Below are 7,271 nucleotides of genomic sequence, written 5' to 3' on the forward strand. Positions count from 1 at the left end.
AACGATTCTTAGGTGACACGATTATGCAAAAGCATCTTTCTGCGCATGTTCATTTCCATTCAATTCCTTTACAATTCCATTCATTTCCTTTACAATTCCTTCAGAATGCCGTTCAATTCCATTGAATTCCTATAAAATGTCCTTCAGTTCCATTCCAATGAATTCCAATATAATTCCGTGTAATTCCATAGAATTCCGTGCAATTCCGCCTCAATTCCATCATTTTGTACACTAAAATTCCGCAGTGAAAGACCCCTCGGATGGGTGACATGCATTGTGGACGAGTTTCTGAATTTGTCATAAATGTCCAAATGGAAATTGAGCCTTCTAGCCGATTTCCCAAAAAACTTTTTTATTTACGGAAATATTCGACTGGAATATTTTACGCGGGCCACAATGTAGGTATAATATGTTGAATATATTTTTGAAATGAAAAATAATAGGTCATACTTGACTCGAAACTAAAGGTCATTATGAGTTTCTCAAAAAAATATGCCACTCATTTTCCTAAATATATTGAGTCTTAGGGTTAAATAATTTTAGTTCATAAGTTCATTCACCTATTTCGCCACCCTAATTTTTTCAGCAGTTTTTTTGGTTTGAAGAAATTCCCTTTGAATTAATTTTCGCTGAAATTATCTTATTGAGAATAAATGGCTGTATTGCCAATAATACAGTTCTACTGATATTTCGATTTTTGGTTCGATCTCAGATTAGATGCACTAGTAGATTCAGTCTAGGATAAATTATACTTCAGATGGAGCAAGACGAAACTTTGAGCTCACAGCTGGGGAACATGAGACATATCAAAATTCGTACTTATTTGACGGCAACTTGATATGATTCACTGTTGGGTTCGACAAAACTGAGTGAAGATGATTTCAACAAAATAGAGAAAAATTTATTTTTTTGTCTTAGGTTTTAATGTTGAGTTATACAGTGTTCTTTATAGGTGATATTTATTCATTCGAATTTTTATTTGTCCTAATTACTAATAGTGGACAACACACTCATGTTGAGTTTTCACTGAAAATTACTGCGATAAATTGAACGGAATTTAGTGGAATTGAGCGGATTTATGATGAATTTAACGGAATTGTGATGAATTGAATGGATTTAGGTGAATTGAACGGAATTTTCCTGAATTTAGTGGAATTAATCGCGAAATTGGAATTTTAGTGTACAAAAAACGTCCAGTGATAGACCCCTCGTAAACACCTCAAAGACACCAACCATGAATTCGACCCCAACACAGATGTAGAACTTCTTCACCCGGTAGACTATGGTTTCAAACAAGAAACTTGGGAAGAACTAGAAATATACAAACATTCCCAAAGCAGATACGAAGAACCCGTAAAAATCATGTCTACGAACACTGTACCACCTCTTTTCAAAATTCTCAAAAATTGTTAATGTTTCCATTATCCTCTTATATTTTCAAATTTTTAAATTACTAATTCACGTACAATTCTATGATTTATAATAATTGTCGATGCCCCCCTATTCTCTAACCTAAAATCTTCTCATTGATGTCAATTTCACTCTTAATCTGTTTCTGTATAATGTGATTTTACTGTTCTGATCTTTGACATAACTATTAATGTGAGAACTTCGTTTGAAACTTGGACTAATTTCACCCCCTCACATAAATTAAGCTTGTCAGCTAAATGAAATCCGAAATGAAATCGGATGAAGTTCCAAGTTAGCTCAAATTAAGCTTGTCAAATTAAGAAAATTGGATAAATTTCCAAGTTACCTCAAATCATTGGATAAAGATAAGTGGTCTTTATACAATGCTCAAATTGAGGTTGTCAACCAAATAAAATTGGAAAAGTTCTAAGTAAGCTTGAATTAATCAAAAAAAATTGGAACAATTTCTCCAAGTTAGCTAGTGAACCAAAAGACCCAAACTCTCATGCGACAATATACTAAAATGCAATATCTGGTATCTGATTTCTAGAATGAACACTCTTTCGGGAATCGAGCAATTCCAATGCGAAGGTGATCCACTATCTCTAGGATCTAGATGGGAGAAATGGAAAAGAGCGCTACAGATCTATCTTGCCGCATCGGACATAGCAGAACCAGCCAAAAAGAAAGCCATCCTCTTACACTCGGGTGGCATGGCATTGCAAGAAATATTTTATAGTTTACCTGGAGTAGATATTGATCCCACAGTGGATGGCAATCAAGTCCTAGATGTCTTCAAGTTACTGATTACTGATTGCTGGGTGTGTTGGACGGACTAACCCAAACCTGCCACCGCGACCAACGGTCTATTGTAGCACACAAGCATGCTCAAAGAGCTAAATCTCTCCCTCTAGTCCCATCCTACCCAAAAAGGAGATGATGTCGGAGGGGGAGTGATTCTTGAGTTCCTCTAGGATCATCTTCGGAGAGCCGAAAACTCCGAGTCTGACCCTGTCTGCCGCCGGGCAGTCACAGAGGATATGCTCAATTGTTTCGTCTTCCTCTAAGCAGAGTCTGCAGAGTGGGTCGTTGACGATTTTGAGTTTTTTGAGGTGGGCTCTGAGTCTGCAGTGTCCTGTAAAAACCGCTATTATGGATCTCAGATTAGTTCTAGAAAATTCTAGCCAGCGACTGGTGTATGGGCTGGGAGGCACTGAAATAGCCCTATGCGAGTGACGCAATCCAGGAGGGTTGCGCCAGTGCTCCAGGACCTTTTGCCTTATGCAGCTGTTGTTTCGGTCCCTGATTAAGGAATTAGGAATTCCTATTTGATGAAGAAAACGAAAACGAGGCTTCGCGGTAGGTCGAAGAGGGCTTGGTTCGTTAGATTGTTAAAGTGTTTTGTGTTTTAATATTTCCAGGATTCCAAAATTCGAAAATAGATATCGAGAAGCTTCAACAACAGATGAAGTTCCTGTCTTCAAGTTAGCTTTACAAAAACTTGATGAGTATTTCCGAGAGTATTTCTTACCTAAGCAAAGTAAGTTATTTGAACGATATTCATTCCGTTTGATGAAGCAGGCAGATGATGAGAAATTTGATAAGTTTTTGGTGCGACTGAGACACCAAGCATCGAAGTGTCAGTTTAGTGATATAGAAGAACATTTAATCGATCAAATAACTGAAAAATGTAAATCGAAAGATCTGAGACGGAAAATGTTATCTCTAGGATACAATATCAAACTAGATGATATCATATTGGAAGCTAACGCCTTGGAATCTGTGAATCGACAAATGCAGAAATTTGAAGATGCTGATAAAGCCACCCCTAGCACTAGCGACACCGACTTAGAAGTTATAAGGAAAAAACTTCGCGCCTCACAGCGGAAAAGCATCGAGTAGGGGTAGTTTGCAGGCAGTACGGAGAATGTATCTTGAATAGTCAGCAATCATTTGTGTGAAAATCGCATTTTGTCAGTTGTTAAAAATTTCTCACCTAGGTGTTTCAGTTCGGGAAATTATATCGAACAATTTTATTTTTCAAACGAATTGTTTGAATTATCGAATTTATAGGTACCGACCATCAAATATTCATATTCTTCCAACTTCTAGTCTAATCATAATCCGAATCGCAGAAGTTTTTTGGGCGAAAATAAAAGTTGGTCAGAGATATAGAAGGGGGAAAATGGAAAAACCATTAAGTCTCTAAAAAATAAAGTACAACACATGAAAGAAGTGATGGACTTTTTGAAAGAAGATCAACGTATTTCTGAAAATGCTGCCCATCATTTGGAGAAATCCTTCGATTCAGTGCCACATTTATTGATGAAAAGATATTTGAAAAATGTAGAGAATGATACTGTGAGCCATGAAAGTTATCCTCCAGTCTTGAGGGAATTTGCAGCAACCCTCCAGTTCTACTCCGGTAAAGCCTATGAAGATGAAGAAGTCAGGAAAAGATTTGCTATGGCACTTCCTCATCAAGCCACTGTAAGGAAATGGTACAAAAATCTGAATTGTGAACCAGGATTTTTATAGCCTGCTTTTGATGCTCTGGAAGCCATAGTTCAGAATTCAAGTACAAAAATAATCTGTTCCCTCTTATTAGATGAAATGTCAATAAGCAAACAAATTGATTTTGAGGTTAAAAGACATGGGGCTATGTAAGTGTTGGGGTTGGTGTAGAAAATGATGAGATGCAAATAGCAAGTGAAGCTCTTGTTCTTTTGGTAGTTTCACATACAGGCCATTGGAAGATGCCAGTTGCTTATGTCTTTGTTACTGCTCTAACGTCTAAAGAAAAGGCTAACATAATAAACGAATCCCCAATTCTCTCACATGATATTGGAATTGATATAACGTCTGTTACCTGTGATTGTCCAAGTGTTAATTTCAGTATGATGAAAGAACTTGGTTGCAATTTCGATAATGTTCATGAGATGAAGACATGGTTTGAACATCCAGTAGATAAAACCAAGAAAATTATAGTGTACTGGATGCATGCCACATGCTAAAACTCATGAGGAATAGTTTTGCAAGTTTGCAGCAGTTCAAAGATCCCAATGGAGAAATTATAAATTGGAAATATGTAAAACAATTACATGAATTACAAGAGCAAGAGGGTGTACATATAGCCAATAAGCTGAAACGTGCTCATATCGAATGGTTTAAGCAGAAGATGAAGGTAAATAAGATCATAGAATTTCAGTTCACAAAACTGATTATGATTTTTACTTAACTAAAAGCTTCAACACTATACTCTCAACTGGCTTTCCCACACAATATATTACTGTCGAGGGCATGCCTGATATATGTATATGGAATTCTTGACTTAAAGAGTCAATCTCACACATGAAAAATCCTATAGAATATTTTCTCGAATGTCCTGAATTTCTAAATTTCAATTAAACAGTACATAATTGTATGGATAGATAGAAGAATGTATATTTTTGGTTTTGTTGAGGGCTTATAGTATACACATTATGTGCTCTGTTAGTTTACCACTCAATTGTATATAATTTGCTATGTTGTATAAATTCCCATAATAATGGTAAATACAACATTCATAATTGGATTTTGGGATGAAAACTGAATGTTGTCTATTGATACAGTTTCATTTCATCAAAAACAGAAATTGGCTGTTCGTGAGGCACTTAAATAACAAATAATTTCAAAATGTCCCATACTCAGTCGCATACCAGAACAATAATTGTTCTCTAGAAAGAAAATATATTCATTCTGGGAATGTATTCAAAGTAAGCCTTAAACAGGGGCTCCATGAAACCATCCTTCATTCAAGCAGTATGAATCTGATATAATGAACATAATGTATCTGATGTAAGGATGTCACTTCCATTCTCAAATTTGTTTTCATCTTATTTTTGCATGTCATGAAAAACAAATGGTTTTTGGTAATTCATTATACGAGCTGAAATACTCACTTCAGAAACTGTCTTCAGAGACTTCCCTGTCTCTGGTGTCTTCAATAATTCATTCCTCGTTCAATTCCAAGAAGCCGTAACCGAGCAATCATTGTTAGATCGAAATTCTAAAACAACTCAGCTCTTCACATTTCACACAGAAATCATGGAATAACTATTTCACATTGTCTTGTTTCATAATCTCTAAACAGCAATCGTCATCATAGACTTATAATTATTTATAAGTCCATGATTATCAATCATTCAACACGTAATCAACAAACACCATTGAACTCTATGGGAACTGGAATGGCATCGCGATACAGGCAAAATGAGGAAGAGTGAAAGGGAAGAAGTAGAGCAACCTTTCTCTCTCGCACGCAGTTGCTATTAGCAACGTAAACATTTCAATGTGCGGGAATGAAAGAATGAACTATTCGAACTGAAAATATTTGAAGGTTTGATACTGATTGGAAAAATTCACTTCTTTCTCTATTCCCAAATTGTTCAAATCTTTCAACGAGTCGGTTCGTACTAAAAATAATTAATCATTAGTTTGTCATTCTAATCGAAATTTCTAAAAATTTTGCACTTTTTTTAGTGATTTATGATGTTAATCATAATTTCTTGAATTTCGGGAACGAAATTTTTAATAATCAACCTTGCAGCCTTGATGAATTAATAAAATAGAAGCTTTAGAGTAATTTGAATATAAATATTAATTATAATCTTGAGGCAAGAATATAGGAAATGATCTTCTGAAAAGCCTCGGATAAAGCTTTGGAATCATATGAAAAGCAGTGTCAGCAAAGACAGAGTTGTCTCTGGAGCAGAGACAGTCGTCTCTGGTGTCAGTGCGAGAGATTTTAAATATTCCAAATTGCTGAAATATTTTTATTTAACATAATTGGGACAAAAATGTTACATTTGCTTAACAATTATTAAATAAAATTAATTTAGTCATTTTTTGACGAATAGTAGAGGATCTCCATGAAGTTCATCATTCATTAATTTTGATTGATGGAACATTCTACACTAGCCCTAGTGCACTCTTCATGGTCGAAATAAATCCTAAAGCGAATGCCTTTCGATAGTGAAAAAGAATGTTGGTATCATCAATTTCCAATAATTCTAAACATTCTATAGTTTCACTGAAAATTTCCTCAACATACCTCAGGGAAAAAGATCTAATTGGAGCTTTAAACCCTCTCCGGAACAGATTTCTAGAATTAAGAATGTCAAACACTCTATCAATTTTTCTAATGAATTCAACGGTAGCGGCACTATCTTCGAATTGTAAGTTCTTACATTTGTTATCAAGAAATTCCATAGCATCTGCTACCCCATTACTCATTGTTTGAGTAGCTAATCTGACATTCATAATTCTATTTTTATAATTGATAATGATATGCTGAGATGAGAGGGAATTAGCCAACCTTAGACCTTCCTCCATTTGAACTTTTTCTAATTCCTTGACAAACTGCCAAGAAATGTTTCCTGTGGGGGACTGCAAATTTTTTTCTGCAAATGTATTTCTACAGATACCAATTTTTCCTTCCTGTAGCTTTGGTCCAAAGTTGTAAAGTAAAAGGTTTTCAGAGAGGGAACCTAAAAAAATGAAAAACATAAGGCATAATTCCTAATTATTTACTGCTTCTCTCCTTTTGTGGATTCTCACTTCTGTAAAACTGTTCAGCATGGATTGGTTTATGTGATACCAACACTTCACAGAAAAAATATTATATTATATTTTTTATGTCCCCTGCATTATGGCATCCGTTTCCAACACAATACTGGACCATTGTTGTTATGAAATTCTTCTTATTCAAAATGTTTTTTGTTACTGCAAAAACCACTTTTGTCACTCTGGGAAACACATAGACTTAAAAAACACTCATCAAAAAACTATATGTAAGCTTTGAAAAAGCACAAGAAATTCTG

At 35.1% G+C, this 7,271-nt stretch overlaps 1 protein-coding gene and 1 long non-coding RNA gene across 2 annotated transcripts in view; both read right to left on the bottom strand.

Annotated features, from left to right (window-relative positions):
* LOC123322008 (protein ALP1-like) overlaps positions 1–5,609 on the bottom strand; it is an 89,373-nt gene extending 83,764 nt beyond the window's left edge. The window contains exon 1 of the mRNA XM_044909822.1: positions 5,352–5,609. The gene's annotated coding sequence lies outside the window, so the exon portion shown is untranslated. The remainder of the gene's footprint in view (positions 1–5,351) is intronic.
* A 724-nt stretch (positions 5,610–6,333) lies between these two features.
* On the bottom strand, positions 6,334–6,562 carry LOC123322009. Its single transcript, XR_006539021.1, has 2 exons — positions 6,503–6,562; positions 6,334–6,401 (listed from the first exon to the last, which is right to left on the bottom strand). It is a non-coding gene; the product is annotated as an uncharacterized LOC123322009 (long non-coding RNA).
* Positions 6,563–7,271: the final 709 nt, after the last annotated feature.

The sequence above is a fragment of the Coccinella septempunctata genome, chromosome X (genome assembly GCF_907165205.1).
Source record: "Coccinella septempunctata chromosome X, icCocSept1.1, whole genome shotgun sequence".
Classification (NCBI taxonomy): Eukaryota; Metazoa; Arthropoda; class Insecta; order Coleoptera; family Coccinellidae; genus Coccinella; species Coccinella septempunctata.